General features: G+C 33.6%; 1 protein-coding gene across 4 annotated transcripts in view; it reads right to left on the bottom strand.

Moving 5' to 3' along the window:
* pacsin1b (protein kinase C and casein kinase substrate in neurons 1b) overlaps nt 1–20,899 on the bottom strand; it is a 35,810-nt gene extending 14,911 nt beyond the window's left edge. Inside the window, exon 1 of one of the 4 annotated variants that reach the window (XM_058779848.1) lies at nt 20,805–20,899. The gene's annotated coding sequence lies outside the window, so the exon portion shown is untranslated. Of the gene's footprint in view, nt 1–11,017; nt 11,042–12,089; nt 12,273–19,428; nt 19,581–20,804 lie in introns of those variants that run through there. The other 3 variants (XM_058779852.1, XM_058779851.1, XM_058779853.1) reach the window with 3 other exon arrangements.
* Between the last annotated feature and the right edge of the window lie 3,414 nt (nt 20,900–24,313).

The following is a 24,313-nucleotide window of genomic DNA, read 5'->3' as shown; positions in this document are numbered from 1 at the left end:
TATCAAAGACTCCAAAAACAAAACAAATGCAACTTTTGACAAATATTTTGTCTAAAGCTTCAAAAAACTTTGCAGGGTTAAAGAAATTATTGTGCAAGTTGCTCAAAACAATTTGGAAAAATGGCCTCAATTTGGGCAGCATGTTCAGTTAATCCATAAAACTGGCAGTGGGCGGCGTTTTAATCATTGCACATGACTATTTGGCACATCAGACAAAAGAACTGTAAAAGTGGTTGGGCATCCTAAACTGTTGATTGACTTAGATCATAGCAACATTCAAAACATTGCATCACAAATGCATGAAACAAACACTCGGCTTCAGTTTGTGTTCATGATAATTTAACTCTCTATCAGTGATTGACAACCATCTCGTCAAAGTGATGGACATCAATCAAAGTGAAAACACTGAAGGAAATGAACGAGAACCCAGAGACAAGAGACATATCCAATGTCATGGTATCATACAAACATGACCTGAACGCACAATAAAATCTTAAGACATCTAATATAACCTTGGAAGAAAAATTATGAATGCCATACTATGGCTCGCTGAAGGCGTACTATGAAAACGAACGAAAACGACATTGACAAATGACTCAAGTGACTTCTGAGTGTTTGCAATGATAATAAAATTACAGGCGAGCCATGATGATGTCATGCCATTATTCAGACCTGACAAGATGAGACGTTCTGATTTAAGGGCCTCCGGTTATTTATTAAGACACCGGAAGGGGGGCTGAATAATAATTGTGTCAATTGAAACCAATAATTTTGAACGCAGTTCAGAGAGACAAAAACAATGACGGCACAAATGCACCAAAATTAGCAACAAAGAAATCTTAACCCTATAAGGCTTACTGGATCATATTTGATATGCAAATTTCTAAGGCTTTTAAGTGATCTACATGTTGCACACAATCCTTTCTGTCATCTGATTGATAGTTCGTATCACAAAGCCTTTTAGTATCACTGTACAAACATCCACCTTCAGATTGTGGTTCATGTGTCTTTTTGCTGTGAAATCTTTACTAATTTTTATAAAGCAAATGTATAATAACTTGAATATTGTAAGTAATGAAGGTAACACTTTACAGTAAGGTTCCATTTGTTAACTATATTTAATGTATTAGCTAACATTGAGCAATATATTGTTACAGTATTTATTAATCTTTGTTAACACTAGTTAATAAAAATACAACTGTTCATTGTTAGTTCATGTTAGCCCAGGTCCATTAAATGTTATATATTAATAGATAAAATTTTGATTTTAATAATGTATTAGTAAATGTTGGAATCAAAATTAAGATTAATAAATGCTTTAGAAGTATTTGTCATTGCTAGTTTATGTTAACTAATGTTGTTAATGACACAAATGGAACCTTATTGTAAAGTCTTACGGTAATTCTTCAAGATGAACACTTTATGGACTTTATGGACTAAATGTTTTCTATTTATTTGTTCATCTCTCACCATCATGTATTGTATTGCATTGCATGCAATATTATATGCATGTATTGCATTTTATGTTTTAAAACTGCAAAGCTTTTATGATAAAGATTTTATGTAAATATCTGCTATACTCATTGATTTACATTAGAACCAGAATTTCTAAGTTTTTGGTCATATAAATATCAGCATCTTGCACACTTTTGCTCAGTTTGAGCTTCTTAATAAACCTGAGGTCTTTTTTCTTGAGTTTGAGCTCCATATTCTCCTCTGCATCATATATGAGACATAAAAGTTGAATACATCATATATGAGTTGTGGACCCCAGGAAAACTAGCAACCACTTTGTGGAAGGTAATGGGGATCCAAATAAACAATAAACAATAAAAGCCTGATGTATCAAAGACTCCAAAAAAAAAAAAAAACATATGCAACTTTTGACAAATATTTTGTCTAAAGCTTCAAAAAACTTTGCAGGGTTAAAGAAATTATTGTGCAAGTTGCTCAAAAACAATTTGGAAAAATGGCCTCAATTTGGGCAGCATGTTCAGTTAATCCATAAAACTGGCAGTGGGCGGCGTTTTAATCATTGCACATGACTATTTGGCACATCAGACAAAAGAACTGTAAAAGTGGTTGGGCATCCTAAACTGTTGATTGACTTAGATCATAGCAACATTCAAAACATTGCATCACAAATGCATAAAACATGCCACATTATTTAAGATCATAAACTTTAATCACTTTCTATCTTTAGATCACATTAAAAATGTCTTCAAATAAGTCAGATATCCTTATCTTGGCATTTAATACTATCTTTATCTCATTTCAAATGATATGAGACTGTATTTGAATGTGCTTGTACTATTTAATACAATCTAAACGCTGATAGATCAAAGGTCACTGAATGTATGAATGCACTAAAATACACACAAAAACAGAGACTCCAGCCAGTTGCATGAGCATGTAACTCTAATAAATCATAATTAAATGTATACCTTGAATGCAATGCAAGCAGCATGAAAGCGTCTGCCAAATGCATGAATGTAAATATGAATCACAGACAAAAACAAAACCCCACGCTTCCCCCAAACAAAGCTCTCCTCCAACACATGCATCATCTCCTCCATACTGATGACGAACGCTCCAGCCACGACAAAAGAGGAAAAGCAACAAAAGGCTCACCGATCCCCCACGTTCAGCCAGGGCACAGGCTGCCTTCAGATCCCAGGCATGTGGGACCCGCGCACCGCCAAAAACCAACCCAATCGCCACTCCTCTAAACACTTTTGTTCAGTTTCACCTCTTTGTTCCTGGGTTGAGCGTTTCGTTAGGCTTAGAGTAACTGCAGACGCAGTCAAACTCACTGTATCTCTAATGTTGGGTAGTTAAAAATGCTTCTTGGTGAAAAAAGTGGGTGTTCACAAGTGCAGCAGTGTGTGTGTGTGAGTGAGAGAGAGAGAGAGAGAGAGAGACTAATCACATTTGACTTGAATTATTCTGACAGAGTGAGGTGGGGGGCTTGGGGTGAAGGGGGGTGAATTCAGCTTTAAGGCTTCTATTTATTTTCGACAAAACGACACTGAAGAAAATATTTGATGGTACTTTCAACAGATTTGTATTATTTTATTAACTTATCTTATAGTATATAGAATATTTTATAATATATATTTAATATAAAAATTATTTAATTAATATGACAGTACATTAGGTTACACTAAAGTCATTTTTAAACATCAGATCAGACTAACTAGAGAAAGTCTCACAAATCTCACAGAAATTATATAAAATTCTAACTGCAAGATATTTTATATTGGATTGGAATTCAGCTTTAAGGCTTCTATTTTTTTTTTTTTTTTTACAAAACACTGAAAACAATTGGTGCTGTTTACAATGGATTTCCTTCATAATTATAAATGTATAGCATTTTATTCCAGTTATACAGCAATAGTATGATAAAACAATCTCATGAAATGATGGAAATGATGCTTTACAGTTATGTTATATATGTGAAAGTGATAAACAAAGACCAGGAATGACAGAACCGCTGGAACATTTCCTGACATTTTTCTATGACAGTATTAAAAACAGTGATGTCAATGATTGATGAATGAGTTTCTGTGTTATAAAAAGACAGGGACATAATAATGTCTAGTGGCATGTTAACGACTGTTTACCAACCAAAGCTTAGCATACATTTCTCATTTCTCATCAGGCCAGTAATGCAGTTGAGTATTAAGTAGGGATGCACCGAAAATTTTCGGCCGAAAATGGCCCAAAAGTGCATTTTCGGTTTTCGGCCGAAAGACTTTTAATCACCGAAACAATACAGCCGAAATGTTGTGATGACGCAAACAGAAATCGCGACCTGCACGTGCTTGTCTGAAGCAACATGTCTGCGGTGTGGACGGATGTTTTCAAATGGAGCGGCATTTAATACACAGAGCCGTAGTTCACTGACAAGCTACGCAATATCACGTTCAATATCGCGGACGATTCATCTGCGATTCTGAGCGCGAATTGCGTAGTTTGTCAGTGAACTACGGCTCTGTGTATTAAATGCCGCTCCATTTGAAAACAGGTGATGGAGATTTAGCGCTAATCACGGAACCGGCTTTACTGACGAGATGCGCATGACTATCGCATGCAAAACATTCCGATCGCTACGCTGAATATGAGAGGAACGCGGCACAGACAAGGAAAACGCCTCCGAGCACGCCCACTCCGTCTGTGGCGGACGTTTTTGAAAAGGCAAGGAAGTTTCCCAGTGATGGTGTCAAGGCAAAGGGCATAAACATACACAAAAGTTAACATATGGGCTATGGCAGTCTTTGTTTTGATACACTATTATGTTGAAGGCCTACAGAGAAAATATTACTGTATCTTTAAGCAGTTGCACTTGTTCTGAATGCACTTTCTTGTAGTAGTCCTACAGAGAAAAATTTAAAATGCACTTGACCTAAATGCACTTTGTTTTTATGAGAGAACATTTAATTTTACAACCTTTCAGCAGGCCAGTACATTATTATTTAATGTACACATGAGTGGGGTCAAGTTAAACATTTTAGTTTGAATTTTATTTTATACTGTGCATTGTTGCAATGTGCTAAATAAATATTTGCATAATTTGTAATTGATTTATTCTTTGAAACTTTAATATTAATTTATGCAATTGCAATGCCTTGATTTTAGTAAAGTTAGTACACAGTCATGGCCATAAATGCAATGGTACTAAAAATTGGCAGAATTTCTTTCGGTGTTTCGGCCTTGGTTTCCTCTTTTTCGGTTTTTGGTTTCGGCCAAGAATTTTCATTTCGGTGCATCCCTAGTATTAAGTTATAGTTAAAAACAATCTAACCAGTTTGTTTGCTTTTGGAAATACCGAAAATGTAAGCAGATTTAATTATTCTAAATATATACTACCTTTCAAAAGCCGGGGGTCTGTAAGATGTTTTAATGTTTTTGAAAGAAGTCTATTTTGCTCACCAACGCTGCATTTATTTGATTAAAAACAGTAAACCCAGTAATATTGTGAAATGTTATTACAATTTAAAACAATTGCTTTCTATTTGAATACGTTTTAAAATCCAGTTTATTCCTGTGAATTTTTAGCATCGTTTCTCCAATCTTCAGTGATCCTTCAGAAATCATTTTAATATGATGATTTGCTGCTGAAGAACCATTTAGTTTGAGCGACGAATGGAGCTCAAGCATAGTTCAAGCAGACCACGACGTGCCTGCTGCATTAGCTGATCGTAACTCCTCCCACTACAATTAATAAGTTATATAAGTTCATCCATACTCACACTTGCCATAGTCTGTCGCACAGACATGCGCTTACCCTCCTCCATCCCCAACTCCTCCTTATGCAGATACATGATCACTTAACTGCTTGCCCACAGAGATATATCATCGGTCCAGCTCATTGCTAAATTGTCCAAATTTATTCAAAGTACTATATTACTCTACTTGGAATACACAACTGTTGCATGTAAAATATCTGGCAATTGCTTAGGCTTCAGGGGGTTTAAAACCTCAGCGAGGTTTGCCTGCATGTGGATAGCTCAGAACTGAACCCATCAGAGTGAAGCCTGCTGCCAAATAAAAAGTTCAGGACCTCTACAATATTCGGACTTGAACAGAGTGGTCCTGACTGAACTGATTATTAAAAAAATAATAAGACTGCATATTATTAAGCTGCTTCATATTCTTGTGGAAACCATGATACATTTTTCAGGATTCCTTAATGACCAGAAAGCTCAAAATGACAGCATTTATTTGAAACATTTATAAATATATTTTATAAAAGTCTTTTGATCAATTTAATGCATCCTTGTGCCATGAGACAGAGCAAATTAAAGGAACAGTTCACCCAAAAAAAAAAACAATTCTCATATCATTTACTCTCCCTCGTGTCATTCAAACCCAATAGTTTTAGATGAACTATTCCTACAACTCTTTTGACAAATCATTAATCAGTTATCATTTACGTATATACTGTATATATTAAAAACATTAAAAACACACTATATGACACCTTTCAGCATTACAGAATGTCCTGAATAAAAGTGTCATCATCAGGTCAAAACCGTGATGAATGGAGTCTGACCACATCACAGATACTCAAAGGAATGCTGCTGTTCAGATAACTTATCTGAAGCTGCTCAACTGCTGTTCAAAGTCTGAAGGTGTATTATGGCTATGTGTGCATGTCGACAGCCCACATCACGCTCAATCACAGCTAAAGAGAAACCCAGCTAAGAAAATGGAAATGATATCAAAAGTTAGAGATAACAAAGATATGTTTCTACCGGGGGAATTTTTAGGCAAAGAGTGAAGCAGGACCCCTTAAATCACTTTAACATGTCACCTCAAGTGGATTATTGCTTTTATAAAATGTTAAAAATGACCGTGAATTTAACAGTAAAAGACTGTAAAAATGCTACAGTAAAAACCTGTTAAATGATTAACAGTAACATTAAAATGTATGCAGATGACACTGTAATTTATATACACGGAAGTAGTGTGTCACAAGTTGCAAATGAACTTACAGAATCCCTGGTTCATGTTACAGCTTGGCTAGAACAATGTTGCTTACAGTTAAACATCTCTAAAACAGTGTGTATGTTCGTTACCAAAACTAAGAGTTTAAGTGTAGTGCCAGATGTATTTGTATCGGGGGAAAGATTACAAGTTGTATCTGAATACAAGTACCTTGGTGTTCTGATTGATTCCAAACTTTCATTTAAGGCACAGGTTAAAAAGGTCTGTGACCGGGTCAGATTTAGTTTATCAAATTTTAGATTTATTCGTGATTATATGTCGTCTGAGGCCGCTTTGATGTATATGCATTCCATGATTATTTCTCATATTACTTACTGTTTAACTACTTGGTCGCAAGCTAGCATTACTACTCTGAAACCATTAGAGTCTTTGTATAAACAATCACTAAAAACTCTTGATAAGAAATCAGTTCAGTTTCATCATTGTTCAATATTACAAAAATACAATTTGCTAAGCTGGGATAACTTGATCAAATATGTACATATCTGTCTGCTATTTAAAACTATGCATAGCCTGACTTCGCCACTAAAACAGTTTGTGAATATTAGAACAACTGCTCACCGATCTACAAGGGGTGGGGAAAGAGGGGACTGTATCATTCCTCTCAAAAGAAGTAAATTCAGTCAGTCTGTATTTTCAGTCAAAGCAGCAAGGAATGGAACTCCATGCCAACAACAATTAGAAGTTTACATACTTTTGGTTCTTTTCAGTTTCATCTTAAAAAATGGTTACTGACAACTCAGCACTGTCAACATTAGTATTGTATTTTTGACAATAGACTTCCTTGCACTAATTGCTCTTGGCTATGTTGCCTTCTCCTGTTGCCATCTCTCTCTCTCTCTCTCTTTTCATTTCCCTCATGTTTACTTTTTTTTAATATATATATATATATATATATATTAACTTATGTTTTGTATTTTAGTAGCAATTTTGTTTGTGTGTGAATTTTAAGTTTTTTTTTTTTTCTTCCCTTACTCTCTCTTAATATGATGTGTATATGTGTGATGCTTTGTCTTTGTTTTTAGGGTGACGTTTTAACATTCTGTCATGGGTCTACAGATGTAAAATAGCCTTTTGGGCTAATTCTGGCACATTTACAGTTATGTTTATTAATGTGCATTGCCCCTGTAAGTAAATAAATAAAATATAAAAAATAAAATAAAATAAAAAAATAAAAAGAATGTATAATTTACAGTGAATAACCATAAATTGACATTCCCAGAATTCCCTGTGTTACATTTCAAATTTGATGGGTTTTTTTTTGTTGTTGTTGAAATAACAGTTTCTTCTTATCAGTTTTGTACATTAGGGTTGTATGTTACATCTAATGTTGTTAAATTAATGTTTATTGCATTATTTCAGTTTCATGTGTCTTACCATTATGGTGTTTAGTGTTTGTGTGAATGACACTGTGCACCTTCTATATATGCGATTATTTAAAAGCTGTTTGTGATGGGCTTTGGTTCATCATGTGACTTTCTCATCACCTTCTGCATTTGGTGGTTATCAGTGCATTACAAAGGTACAAAACAGATTTCAGTACTTCAATAGGTTGGTATATTAACATTATATCAGTTAATGAAATTACGGTATTTAACTGTAAATTTAAGTTAAAAGTGTAAAACCTAAAATGTTGCTACCATATTTTTTATGGTAAAATTCCGGCAACCACAGCTGGTGTTTTTTTACTGTAAATTTTATGGATTTTTTTTTACAGTGTACATATATTGCAAGTAAAATCTGCAGTATATTTCTCTGGTATGCCTCAAACCACCAACCTCACATGAGATGGAAGCAAAAAGGATGGAGTGAAGAAAGAGGTAATGAGAGATGGATGAGGAGGAGAACTGACTCTTATTGATCAGTCAGCAGGAGGAACAGCATGAGCAGCAGCAGAAGTCAAGCCTACACATACACACACTCAAACCTTAAAGAAATTTAGCCATTTTTATGGCAATGCCTCTTAAAATGTAGAAATATAATTTGATAAATATAATAGATAATATAATATAAAACTTAATTTATAAATATTATTTTATACTATTTTTATAGTACAAATTAATATAAAATAACTATACAATTTTTTATATTTGATACTTAATTAAATATTTTATACTTAGCTAATTTTTATATGTTATATTTTTGCTGTTTTATATTCATTTCTGTTAAAAATGTGCAGAAGTAACCTCATAGAAGCTATTTCTGTCTGATCAGATGTAACCTAATGCAGTCAGGTTAATTCAGTTTATAAAATAAATAATACAATATAAACATTTATTTAAATTAATTAAAAAAAATAATAATAATAATAATAACAACAATAACTATTTTACTTAAAAATGGTTAATTTATATATTACCAACTTTTTGGTTACCTGACAAACAATTTTTACAGTCTATAACAACTCGCTCTTTCCTCCATTCTAAGGAATAGTTGAATGAAGGTCTTCAGTGAATACTGACTCAAACTGTTCACATAGTCTGACCTGTAATAACACTTAAAGCCCCTAAAGTGTCCTGCTGCTGTACATCTGCAGTGACTGCATCTCTGCAGTCCTCCACTGCAGCACTCATGAGACCTGCAGATCAATAAAGACAAGCACAGCCTATACGCCGCTTCCGTACCTCAAACATACACGCGCTTCCAGATCACAGAGCCTGACGACTCCAGCTGCACAGAGTTCCATGGAATTCCAAAGAATTCTGATGCTTGTTAGTCATTCATTTAAACATATTCTCTTGCGTTTGTATGTTCGTTTGCTGAAAACTTGGTCTAATTTGATCATGCTTTCAGCTGCCAATAAAAATCTGGCTTCTGTTTTATCACATATCCAGCTAACAGGGAATGTTCTCAGAAAAAGTTCTTTTCTCTCTAAAAGTTATGACCCACACTGTAAAAAAATTCGTTTTCAAATGTATTATTTGTCGTGCATTCAGTTTCAGTCTTTCTACTTCAAAATGTCATATTTAATTCGATGTGTTGCCATTTCTTTGTAATAATTTGTGAAATTTACTAGCAATTTCTGGGTGAAAACTGCCAGCAAATTCAACACCGTTTTTATTTTCAGTGCACGTTTGCCATTTCTGAAAATGCAAGAGTGGCAGGATTATGATCAGCTGTTCTTCTGAGCCCAGGACTGATGAATAATTAATCGCCTTCAGTTAACGGATCACAGCGACAAACGATTCTAGAGTCCCTGCATACCCACATACGTCAAAGCACTATAACTTGAGCCATGTGGGCTGTATTTTCTCTCGGTCGGCTGAAATGCTTCATCATGCATGTGTGATGTGACCCCGGATCTGATGTCACGGCTCATGATGCTGATTTCTAAAGGTCTCATAAGATGCTGTATGGACATCTATTCTGATAAACAGCTTTACATTTGGGCAACTGACACAATGTTTTAGATGTCCAACAGTGTCACATGCTATATAGCCCACGGAAAACTACTTTAAACATATTTTTTATCATGCATTGTTTGACATCACATCAATTGAGAAAATATCTGGAATATAGAAATTTTTGTCAGGACTTGGAAGTGAACTGCAAAAAAGAAAAGTGGTGATATTTGTTTTTTGTTTTTTGTATTATTAGCAGGGTCCAAAATATGAGACCCCCATTGAAAATTCCTCTATTTTCCATTTTACTGTCCTCTAATACAATATTTTAATATCAATGCATATAGACACTGTAAAAAATGCTCACCATTTCTTTTCAATTATTTGTAAATAGCATTAGAAGTTTCTGAGTGATTTTAGATTTTCAGAATTTTGCTTTTTTTAATTTTTTATAAATACTACAAATACTAAAATAATGCTACTAAAATGTGCAGAAGAAACCTTAAAGAAGCTGTCACCTAATGCAGTCAGGTTGATTCAGTAATAATAAATAACAACATAGAAGTTATAGAAAATTGCTTCAAAGTAAAATAGAAAAATGATACTATACTATTTTAATAATATTACTTTTATAAATATTTCTATATTATAAATTATATTTTGTTTTGTATCCATTTCTATCACTGTTAAAAAGGAAAATGTGCAGATGTAAGAATGTGCAGAAACTGTTTCTCAGAAGCCAATGCAGTTTAAACAATGTTATAAAAATGTTTCAAAGTAAACCCTACACCAATCTTCTTTCAGTGTCTTTTTTCTGCATATAAATGTGTGATTTTCTATCCCTTATTCTCCTCAGCAATGACCGGCTTCTCTTTGCTGTCTGCAGCTATAAATAAAGTATATTCAAGCGGCACCCTGCACCGAAACTAAACACCTCTCTCCCAAAAGCACTCCACACGGCCAACAAAAACAGGCCGGCTGTCCAAACACACCGAGGCCGTCGCTGACACGCTGCCCTGCACAAGTCAACACAATTTCTGCCTATCGGCATCGAGTTGATTAGAGCGGTCCTGAACGGTGACGGTACTGAAATAAGAGAACACGTAATTTCCTGAGCTGAGAGGGAAAATCTTCAGCACATCCTCAAGCAAGTCTGTGATACTGACCAAAAGCTTCACGTTACAGCAATAGGGGCTGTAAAAGCCCTGTAGATCAGTGGTTTTCAATCCTTTTCCTCGGGACCCACTGCTCTGCACATTTTGCATGTCTCCCTTATCTGACACACTCATTTGAGTTCATGGAGCTCTTTCCTAATGAGCTGATGATCTGAATCAGGTGTGTAAATTAGGGAGACATGCAAAATGTGCAGAGCAGTGGGTCCCCAGGAACAAGTTTGAAAACCACTGCTGTAGATGACACACTCAATCGTAATGCATGATGTCACTTTATTAATGTGATACTTACAGGCATATTTGCATAACTGACGTCTGATGTCACTGGAATTTCTTTCATTCATCATCATTCAATATAACTCACAAATTTTCAACTTTTGTCATCTTGACTAACGTTCCAATAAATTACATTTCACCGCAAAATCAAACTACATTATTTATGTGATGATTAAGTATATTTTGTTCTAAAATTCTTTCATTTTTATAATGCATCTAGATGTTTTCATTTAGATTTTTTAGTTTTTTGTAAATTCTATTATTATCAATATTGATTCTAAGTAGATTCTATTCTATTATTTTTATTATAAAATAACTTAGCAAAAATCAAAGCCAATACAACAAATATCATGATAAATAAATTATTAAATAAATGATTATGTCATAAATAAATTACACTATATCCTTATTTTTCACATATTGGTAATCATATAAAAAAATAGGCTTAATTGTATAGACTGAAAAAAGTGTTGAATTTACTTTGAAACAATTACTAGTAAATTTTACAAATAAATAGCAAGCAACATTGAATTAAACATGAAATTTTGAGTAGAAAAAACAGTATTTTCTTATACGCTCCAATAATCTGTTGTATTTATAACGATAAAAAATACTTTTTACAGTGTATGAGCATAATATAATATAATATTTCTTTTGATTTTGGTGTGAAATAACCTCCTGGACAGGTTTCATGACATTCACCCTTACACATGCTATAATTTACTCAAGACAGACGTTCAGTATTTGGTTTAGACTTAAAATATTTGTTCAGTATAAGACAATGCCTCACCTGGTGAATCCAGCCAAAAAAAGCAAGATGTTCCAGGACCTGCGAGTGACACTGGATACTCCTGACATCAGACCAGTGTTGGACTAATGGGTGTGTCTAAAGCTGCCAAACGTAACTTTACCCACTCTCTATTACAGATACACACACACAGTATACATTCATTTAGAAACATTTGCTCTGACACACACTCATGCATTAAAGTGAACTTTGACAACCCCACCCAGCAAGATGGCAGACGATCAATGATTAGCCAGAGCAATGACAGGTCAACATTACCACACACGGAGTCTTAAAAAGACAGACACAATCTAAAATAACGCAGCAAAAATAATCAAACTCATATTTCAGGTCAAGTCTTCATTGAAGGGATGTTGTTTGTTACATGTTACACACCCCTTTTTAGTGCATACCGTTTAGTGCATACTAGTAAGTGAATTGGGAAGCAGACATGGGTAATGCCCCAAAAAGTAGGTGAGAGAAACATTTCTAATTTTTTTTTTAAAGTGTCGAGACTAATACTGATGGATACAGTGTTGTTCAATATTGTGTCCAAAAAAGGGAGCAAAATGGTGCTAATTGGCAACTAAAAGCTATTCAGCACACAGTGGACTGGATCTGGTCCACCACAGGAACCAGTCAATAGAATTGATCCGGCCAGACTGAGGCCAGCAGATATCAATAGCTGAGATGCTCAGTGCTGAGACTATAGGCTAACTAAACGGCTCATGTTAGTAGAGTTTGCAATTAGCTGGCTATTGCTCATACTGAGGGTTAATGATTCAAACAAACCAATAACTTTAAGTGTTAAAATTGCTGTCTGTGCTGCAGACATAAATTATGCTTCTAACTCTGTGGCTCATGCCACAAGCACAAGAAATGCTTTTTTTAAATTATTTTGTTTTAAATCAGACTTTCGGTTTTTGCAAGGTGAGAAAAAAGGGGAACAATTTTAAAGGGATAGTTCACCTAAAAAATGTATCATTTATTCAAACCTGAATGATTCGTTTCTTTTGTATTTTGAAAACTATTGGTAACAAAGCAGTTTTGGTTACCAATGACTTCCTTTGAATGAACGAAAAAAAATGTTTCTCATATTATCTTCTTTTATGTTCCATAGTTTACGTTAGGCCATTGTAGCCTAAACATTTATGTGTAATAAATTTTATGTTGAATCAAATCAAATATTTATTTTTTAAACTACTATTTGTAATGCCTACTTAATACTTTCTCATTTAACACAAAAATAGCTTTAAATAATCTTTTCACAGCCAAATGTAATTTGCGATTAATTAGATTATTTAATCAACACATCATGTAATTAATTAGATTCAAAATATATATATATATATATATATTAGTGCTGTCAAACGATTAATCGCATGCAAAATAAAAGTTTTTGTTTGCATAATATGTGTGTGTTCTGTGTATATTTATTATGTATATATAAATACACACACATACAGTATATTTAGAAAACATGTATTTACATGTCTATATTAATATTCATATAATTTATATTATAAATAAATGTTTAATATATAAACATAACATATTTTTCTGAAATATATACATGCATTTGTGTGTATTTATATGTACATATATAAATATACATAGCACACATATATATATATATATATATATATATATATATATATATATAAAAGTTTTGTTCTATTCTGCAGTGACTGTACTGATCCTCACAGTGCATATAATGACAGAGATGATGCAGGGTTTGCGTGGGAATCAGAGTTTGATAGGTATCTCGCTCGTCTTTTCGTCTTTAGCCAGCTCAGCGCCTCGAGTCAGGTTAATTGCACTGGCTAATTTCCAAAAGATGAGCCTCGCAGATTCACTCTGCTAATGTCTTGCCAATTTCACATGAGTTCAAACGCAGTTCACGCTGACAATAGCCTTTTCTTCACCTTCAGAAGTCCAATTTTCTCTACGACCCAAAGGGAAATTCAAAGGGTGCTCTTCTATTCTGTGCCTAAATAACCATATTAATGTTCAGGCCGTGTATTTTCTCTCTCGGTTCGTTCCTCAGCATGAAATCCAATCTAAGAGCAGCTCGCTGCAAACCGGATACTAATGAAAGCCACATAAATGAAGCATAACAACTAAAATGAGCAGTCAGCAGCTACCAGCAAATGAGTTTTTTAGGCCTTTACATTATTTCAAAGTTTCTTTGCATAAGATAGACCCGTACGGTACATGCTTCTCTCGTCCTCACGCTTGAACCTCTGAACACAATAAATAGATATCTACCACACATTTCTTGGCTCCTGTTCTGTGCATTCAAGTGTGAAATACAGTGGCTGAGGCAGCACAGAACATCCATTACCAACACTGCATTCACACACACACACACACACACATCTGGTTTGCTATCCTTGTGGGGACTCTCCACAGGCATAATGCTTTTTCTACTGTACAGACCGTATATTCTATCGCCCTACACCAACCCCACACCTAAACCTACCCCTTACAGGAAACTACAGGCATTTTTAGATTTTCAAAAAACTTCATTCTGTGTGATTTATTAGCTTTTTTACCCATGGAGACCTCAATTCAGGTCCCCACCATGACATGAGTGTCCATGAGTCTGTGTGTATTCAGGTTTAAGTCCCCACCTGAATAGAAAAACAGTTACACACACACAGCCCTGAGCTCAATAACACTAAAGTGACAGGATCTGTTTGACATGAGAGCCAACAAATGTTTACTGCAGTCACACTGACTGGTATAATAAAGGAGTAGTTAACCCAAACATTTTAAATTTGCTGATATTTCACTCACCCATAGGCCAACTAAGATGTAGATTAGTTTATTTCTTCATGGGAACAGATTTGGAGAAATGTGGATTATTCTGATGTTTTTATCAGCTGTTTAGACTCTCATTCTGACGGCACCCATTCACTGCAGAGCATCCATTGGTGAGCAAATGATGCAATTTCTCCAAATCTGTTCCGATGAAGTAACAAACTCATCTACATCTTGGATGGCCTGAGGGTGCTAAAAAAATTTTTTCTTTTAATTCATTTTTGGGTGAACTATTCTTTTAAAGAATGATGAAAAATAAACTTTGAATATAATTTAATTTTGAATATAATCTGACAACAATGACATAAAATTTTTTGCCTCTTTAGCTCAAATTTTCAATAAGCTGGTTGGCGTATTTAACTTAAAGGCAGAATTTACGTTCCCACAGCAGCCATAAAAGTGATATAATTTATGCAAAACAATTGCATTAGATAATGACTTTGTTCGTTCCTGCATTTGGCAGAGGCAAGGTTTAAAACACAGATTTTGGAGTTCGTTCAAATCACTAACTCTTAGTATGAGTGTTATTTTAGTATTATTTAGATACTATTGGAGTATTTATTTAAATTTTCATTTTAAGTTTAAGTTTCATCTATTTTTATTTCAGCTTCACTTCAATCAGTGATTAATAGTTAAGATGAATTAGTTTCTGTTAACATAAACAATACCACGAAGCATGAGCAATAACAGTGGTTCCTGCCAATAATAACCGCCTCTGATTAATGGAACGCAAGTGCTGTGTTACTAGTGTTAGTGAAATACAAAAGCTCCACAGCTGTGTTTGGATTTGAACATCACAGGTGATGCTTTGTGTAAGAAAAGAGACATAAACAGAGTGATTCATTCATTCGGTGAATCCTCAAGAAAGCGATGCACACTCCCTTTATCTCTCTTGTGCATGCGTGTCTTAATAATGTGTTGGAGGGGTTGCGTAACTGCTAACAGCACTGATGACAGTCACACCCCAGAAAAGCAGCACCGCTGAGGCTCTGAAATCCATTTGAACAAAAAAAACACTCTTAAAAATAGACGATTCAAAATGGGGGTTTCACAGCGATGCCATTGAAGAACTATTTTTGGTTCCCCAAAGAACCTTTCAATGAACAGTTCTTAAAAAAAAAACATTTTCCTTCTTAGTGTGAAGAACATTTGAATAATTTAAAGAATGTTTTTCCTCTGTAAAGAACCTTGGAATGGTTCCATGAATGTTAAAGATTCTTAATGAAACCATTGATGCCAATAAAGCGTCTTTATTTTTAAGAGTATAAGAGTCATTCACACAATGAGTGTCCAATAATATACAAATCCAAAACAGTTTGAAACAAATGGATTTTGATGTTAGAGGACAACAGGGGAGGGATTTGTTCATTGGAGGCAGTGTTATTATTACTATTTTGGCCAGAAGCAATGGTTAAAAACAACTGAATAATGGATTTGTTGTTTTACAAACATGCAGCTTTTCACTTCAAAAGGCATTAATTGATGGACTGGAGTGGTGTGGATTATTGTGATGTTTTTATCAGCTGTTTGGACACTCATTCTGACGGCACCCATTCACTGCAAAGGATCCATTGGTGAGCAAGTAATGCAATGCTACATTTCTCCAAATCTGTTCCTAATGGACTATTCCTTTAAGAGACTGAAGTATGCAAGAATTACTCTCAATCTTGGCAAATTTTAGTCAGTAAAAAGAAGCCTAGGCGAACAATAGAGATTTTATAGAGATCTCATTTATGATTTTTCTTTCTTATGGGTGGGGTTGTTGAAATATCTAACAAACTGTACTTAGTTCTCACTCCCACATCTTTTTAGCATTCGTGAGGCACAAGTAAACATCTTCAGAGACGTTTAGAAACCAAGAAAAGGATTATTTATATCGGATTGCTGCAGACTTGCTGCTTGGCAATGTTCAAAGCATAAATCTCGCATCTCTCCTCAGCATCTCATTGGTGTCTTCTTCTCTCAAGCGTTTAGTCTCAATCGATATGTCCTACCATCCACCTCTTCAATTAGTTTCTCTCTATCTCTGTCCATCTCACAGACAGACAGAAACTTGGGCAAGCAGAGAGAGATCAATGCAGGATCTGGCAGCAGCCAGAGTCGTATCTGTGCGGATTTGCATGTGTTCGTGTGGTAAGGCAAGGTCACAGCGCAGCTGATATCCACACCGGCTCAGACACACATGAGAATCTGTCAAAAAGCAAGCCAGCCTCCTGGTAATACGACGCTGGAGAGCTGCAGCAGCTGAGATCTTGTTGCATGGATTCCCTAAGGCTTCAAAGAACAGCGTAATCTATCCTATAAAAGACGTCATATGGGCCTGGACTCTTAAAATGCTCTCTATACTGGTTCTTCGCAGCAGCTCAGGTTCAAATTTGACCAGAAACAATGCTTTGATCATATCTCTCTCTCTCTTTTTTACCACAGAATTCTGCTCTTCCTGTACTGTCTAAATAAAGATGACAAAAAGATCAAAATCTACATTTTATAAAGTCCTATACTGAAACCACATATTGATTTGAATCATGTAAATAATAACAAAGGAATAGCAAATAATTTTTAAAATAAATATAAATGTACAAAATACATTTATTTTATAAATAAAATAGTAAATTAATTTTATTAAAAATGTTAAATTCATTTTAATTAAAAAATACCAAATAACATATATGAACTACTGAACTAACTATAAATAAAATGCTAAATAACTGCATTAATAATACAAAATTACTTTTTAAAATAAACTACTAAATTACTTTTATAAATACATTTCAATTAAGTATTAATAAAACACTAAATTACATTTTGAAATTAACTACTGAATTAATTTTCAAAATTAATAATTTCAAAATTAATTTTGTTAATAAAATACAAATTACATTTTAAAAATTCTACAGAATTAATTTAGTAAACAAAATGCTAAATTAATTGTATTAATAAAATAGCAGATTATGCTTAAATAAATCATATATAAAATGAAATAATTGAATTATTTCATAATTGAAATAATTTTATAAATAAAATGTATTAATTCAATATCAGCTTACATTTTCAAATAAACTACAGAACTAATTTTATAAATAAAATGCTCAATTTTATTTAATAAAATACCAAATTGACTTTAAGTATACTAGAAAAGTATTTTACAAATAAAATGCTAAATGTTTTAAATAAAATACTAAAATTAATGTTATAAACAAAATGTGAAATGAACTGAATTAATAAAATACTAAATTAATATTCTAAATAAAACAATTTCATATTATTTTCTTTATTATATTCTTTCTATAAATTATTTTTATAAATAAAATATTAAATGGATTTTATAAACTGAATTAACTTTAGAAATACAATGCCAAAGTGATGATACAAATACTAGGTAGCAAATAAAATTAGCAAAAAATTACAAATCAGAGTAAGTAAATCAGAGCAACAGGAATTAGCACTGTAACCAGGTTACAGGTTGAATCCCACGAGAGGTGTAAAGGATGAAAGTAGGATGAAACCCGGGTGATAAAATCTGTGCCTTTGAGCCTGACCCTTGACCCCAATCATCCTAAAGTGAGCAATGACACAGCCCTGCTGAACTCTGGGTCATCCTTCACAGTGACAGGCGCTTGACCATGAACTTGCTTAGACTGATAAAATACAAATGATTCAGTGTGGGTTATTCAACCAAACAGACACATCATTCAGAATGGAATAGTGTGCTACTCACTGCATACAAGTATGTGATACATTAGGCAATATGCAACGATAATATACTTTCTAAAGGAATTTCAGCAGAGTTTTAAACTGAAGCATATCTTCAGTTGCACTGAGATTTTTATCCCACTGATAAGCGTTCAGACTGTAAGGACCTTGTATTGTCCCTTGAGTTTAGTTAAAACCCTCTAAGGACACGCTCTCCTTGGTTTTAGTTGCCATCTGAAGCTATATAGAGGCTGAAGGACAGATTCAGAATGAGATTTCAACAATATAAACATCAAGGTGAATGAGTCCTCCAACACAATCCAGTTGAAGAGCTACTGTGTATTTTATTAATTAATTAAGAATTGCAAGATATAACCTCAGAACTGTGACATATAAACTTGATATGAAATAAAAAATGTCAGAATTGTGGGATTAAAAATTACCTTTCTTATTTTTAATTCTGTGGTGGAAAAATAAAATACATTTTTCTCAGAACTGCAATTTTATTTCTCACAATTCTGAGTTTATATCTTGCAGATATATCTTGCAAAAGACAGAATTGATAGAAAAATGTCAGAATTGCAAAAAGTAAACTCAGAGACAATTGTCAGATATTAAAAAGTCTCAATTGTGAGATCGAAAGTTGCAATTACCTTTTTCGGTTTTTAAGCTTCCGTACAAATGAGATGAAAATGTAGAAAAAAATTAATATACATAAGATTAATACTAAGCACTACATAGAATCTAAAGTACAAGAAATGCCAAATTCCACCTAAAACAGCATAGAAATCAGAAGCTTTCCCTGGCAGAACAAATATGAACTGACCCAGAGCTAAAGAGTTCAGGTGCCAAGGGACGATTCAGGACCTTGGACAGTTCAAGACCCTCCGAGGGGAGGATTTCACCTTTGACTTGAACAGAAGAAGTCAAAAGGACATCTGGTGTCTGTGAAGCAGCAGTTCACTTCAGACACACGCTCACATGCGTATTTACTGTTGGTGGAGACAGATGGGATCAGCAATGTAAGACCAAACTAAATGACAACAAAAACAAACATCAGACATTTGCTAATCAAATAACACACTGTTGTAATGATTCATCTTCACAGCTGTGAGACCTGCTATTGATTTATTAAAGCAGACCTTTGCAGTTTATCATGCAAGAAGATAGTAAAGTCTCCTTTGGGAGCAACAGAGATTGCATTTACTAAAACAGTCTATTGTGCATCTCAGAATAGAGGACTGGGATAACAAGTGCCCTAAATTAGACTCCTAATTCACATGCCACACCAAGGTATTTCAATGGCACCATGTCTAAAACCATACTGCTTGCAAATTTTTTTTTTTTTTTTTGTATTAATTAATTAATTAATTAATTAATTAAATTATTATTTTTGTTACTACAAACCTTTTTAAAGACAAAAACTGTCAATTTTAAACTTTCAAGTTGCTAACCCATTTTAGCATGATGATTTAAGTCAAATTAATGAGCTATTCATAACTTTAAAGCATCATATTTCCAATATATATAGACAGCAGTATTTTAAACAGATATTCTAAACAATTATATTGAAATATGGTACAAAAACACAAGGTACACTTATAAAAAAAAAAATTTTAAAGTACAAAAAAAGTATTAAAAAAGTAATATTTTAGTACATGCAACTGCATTAGCATATGATGCCATCACTGCACCATGGTACTTTTTGCAAGCTTATCATGTCCAAAAAGATATAGCCTATATGTGCCATACATGTTCATAACTTCAGAATAGCTTATCTAAACATTAATTAGTAAGTACATTCTATAAATAGGCTATTAAAACAATCATCCTTAAGTCTCTCTGTAAAATGGCTTTAAAATATGCAATGTTTTCTAATATTAATAGTTAACCTAAGTAGTTTATTTTTGTTCCAATACATCATATTTTGCTAAATGCATGCAAAACGGTATGATTGTCTATAATGATGCAGAAAAGTCTAATTTATTCATGTAATTCAACTTCATTCGACACACGCATATTAATTCAGGTGCACACAGCGTTCACTGTTCAGCATTGCGAAGAACCGCAGCGTTCTTAAATGACTGCGCAAGCGTTTAGAAATAAATGACATAACGCGAGACTAGACGTCTGTCCGCATATATCGACACGCAACCTCATTTCTGCTGCTAAATGACAACAAAAGCATGCGTTAAGACATACCAAATACAGATGAACGAGAATCCAGCCTCTCTGTGATACACACGATCCTCCACTCTAGTAAACACAATAACGGTGAGCCGTCTGATTCAGTTTAGGGAATCGGTTCGCTTTAGCGAGTTGGCTCAAATTCACCGAGCCTGTTCGCAGAAGTGAACAGTTTCATGTAATCAAATAAGTATTTCGATAAACATTTTGTTGAACACGGAATGTTCATGTATTTGCTGTAACCATACAGTCGTAGTTACAGTGAAGCGGTTAACAAACGCATTGCAAAACTGTTCAAATGAATCGGTTTGAATGAACGAATCGTTCGCGAATAGAACATCAGTAAAACACAAAGGTATCGGATGAACACAGCCAGTGTTGTGCTGCTGGTGTATCAAATGGGGGATGGTCAGCCAAGAGACCCACGTTACATATTAATGACTTTTACTCAAATAAGCACAGCACTAAGATCAACGAATATGTGAAATATATTTGAATCATTCACTTTCCAAATTTTCGTCCAAGACTTACAATTGACTATATTCAATTCAACTCCTAATTCAGTCTATTAACAAAAACAAAACAAAACAAAAAATGCACGGTTGGGATGTTTTACCAAAAAATAAAAAATAAATAAATAAATAAAGGTTGTGGTACCATGATACAGTGATGTTAATACCATGGTATATACTATGGTACTGAAATGTAGCTGTGTGGTATTTACAAGGGTTCACATAAGGGTTCATTTTTGCCACCTATTGGTGAAACATTGCTAATGCTTACTTATTGGGGGCTTCAATGTGTGCATATTGCAGTAAAAATTACATCATAATATTTTATACAATATTCATTAGGCCTAGCTACTTTTTGCATTAAACCTGCCACTTATAATATCCAGGGTTATTATCTTTTAACTAAAACTACAATGATAACAAAAGTCATTACTTGAAAATAAGTTATGAAAAATATAATAAAATATAAAAATATGTAAACTTATTTTAATTCAGCCAGTTTCAACATTTTCTCATTTTTGTTCAGTTCTAAACTAAAGAAAACTAAATAAACTAAAAATATAATTTGTTTTTTGTTTGTTAATATACTGAATAAATAAATACTTAATTATTCATTTTAAACTTCAACTAAAATCAAAACAGAAAATATAAAAATAAAATCTTATTCTAATAAATACATTTACAAATATATAGAAATAACCTCAATGATACTAAAGTAAGAGTGGTAGTAACCATTTCTTGCAATCTGCTCTTAAATGTAAGATTATCTGAATGGAATTTGACTGCAAAGCCAGTGCGGCACAGGTGGTCTGTGTATGAAAGCAGATGGAGGTGTTGCAATGTTAACTTCTCAATTTGTTGGCACAGGTGGAACAACAATCAAGGTTCATTCCCAAAAGTCCACAAACCTCAGACACTATACACATCACCGCCTCGCAACACAGATGGGAAACAGGAAAACACTGTTCGCTGCCAAACGCAAACTGCCAGAGAAATGAGCTGAACGCTGAAATATTAACCGACACATTTCTCGTTAACGCATCCAGTGAAGAGGTTTAGTCTGCAATTGAATTGAGCAATAGCTTTTGAAATGTTCCCAGATCTCATGCCAAAACCGAAACTTCAAGAAAAAAAAAAAAGAAAAAAACACTTAAAATATAACTGTTTACCTGAAAACAGCACATAAAACCATACATTTGATTTCTCTCATAATATAGACCTACCTTAGTTCAAAGGTTGACATAAAAACACCTTGTTTCTCATCAACCAAAGAGCCAGTAACTCTAGAATCAGGTTTGAATCCATACTTTGAGTTCATTGCAGATAAAATATAAAGTAATCCATGAAATGAAATAATTAAGAATAAGAGGTCACATACCATACACATCCTTGATACTGTGTACACTCAACTTCATTGTTAAATTGCATGCTTACTTCTATGAAGGATGTGGGTGTTTTCTCTGTCTCTAGATGGTGATTGTGAGATAGAAATATACTCCTCAAGCAGCCATGCAGGGAAAAAGTAATTTCTTTTAGCATTCAACTCTATCCAGCCAGAAAAAAAAGGCAGGGCGGAGAACTGACTACTGAATAAATGGTTGTGACTGTATTTGATGTCACAACAGGACAGTATTTATAGTCAAAACAGCCAATGTCTGAATTGAACTGGTCACTGTTTTCCATGCAATTACAATGAACGAGCACTGACGACATCCACTGTTTTTCAATATTTTTAAAAATGATTTGAAAAACACCTAATGAAAATTCTATATATAGCCTATCTTTTTATTTTAATTATGTCTCTATATATTTAGATTTGCAGAGTCACAGGGCTCAAGTCCAAGTCTTGAGTCATTGTGGTCAAAGTCCAAGCTTCTTTGATTATGTCATGTTACAAGTCCTCAAATTTGGGACTCGAGAGACCGAGTCAAGTCCCACAACTCTGACAGTTACAGTGTAATATTTAATTAGCCCTGTAAAAAAAAGTTGAGCCAACTTAAAAAAGTAAGTAAAAATAAAAGTAAAAATTTTTGAGTTTTCTACAACAAGTTTATACAACAAAAATGTGAGAATCTCCCACAAAAATAAGCTGAAGCTGGTAAAAAATTTTTTTAAGTTAGTTCAAATTTATTACTTTTTTTTTTACAGTGCACTGTTGTAATATTACAACATCATTTTTAGCTTGACTAAAAAAAAAATCCCTGCTCATGTTTTTTTTTTTTTTTCTCGAGAAAGACCACATTTATGCAATTAATAGGTCATGCTTTTCTGGGACTGAATAAATCAACATTCAAGTAAGAAAAATACCTAAAATATTTTTTTTTCTGTGATTAGTAATATGCCTAGATCATGTAGACATTAAGGCATTGTCAAATGCTTTGATCATTTTAAATTTTGAGCTTGTTATGTCAGTGTTGTAATTTTCTTAAAACATTTCCCAAAAAATTTACTAAAATGTCAAAACCCATTTATTTCTGCATTAGAGGCCTCCTACAACAACGTTAACAAAGAACTTTTCCGTATTGTATTTATATATACATCTGTGACCCTGGAGCACAAAACCAGTCTTAAGTCGCTGGGGTATATTTGTAGCAATAGCCAAAAATACATTGTATGGGTCAAAATGATCGATTTTTCTTTTATGACAAAAATCATTAGGATATTAAATAAAGATCATGTTCCATGAAGATATTTTGTAAATTTCTTACCATAAATATATAAAAACTTCATTTTTGATTAGTAATATGCATTGCTAAGAACTACATTTGGACAACTTTAATATTTTCTCAATATTTAGATTTTTTTGCACCCTCAGATTCCAGATTTTCAAATAGTTGTATCTCAGCCAAATGTTGTCCGATCCTAACAAACCATACATCATGTACACATTTATGTATAAATCTCAATTTTGAAAAATAAGACTGGTTTTGTGGTCCAGGGTCACACACACATGTATATATATATATTCATGTTTGTTTATTTTATTCATTATTTCTTATTAAACCAATCTGT

This window comes from Onychostoma macrolepis, chromosome 06, assembly GCF_012432095.1.
Source record: "Onychostoma macrolepis isolate SWU-2019 chromosome 06, ASM1243209v1, whole genome shotgun sequence".
Taxonomy (NCBI): Eukaryota; Metazoa; Chordata; class Actinopteri; order Cypriniformes; family Cyprinidae; genus Onychostoma; species Onychostoma macrolepis.
This window is presented reverse-complemented; position numbering and strand designations above follow the sequence as displayed.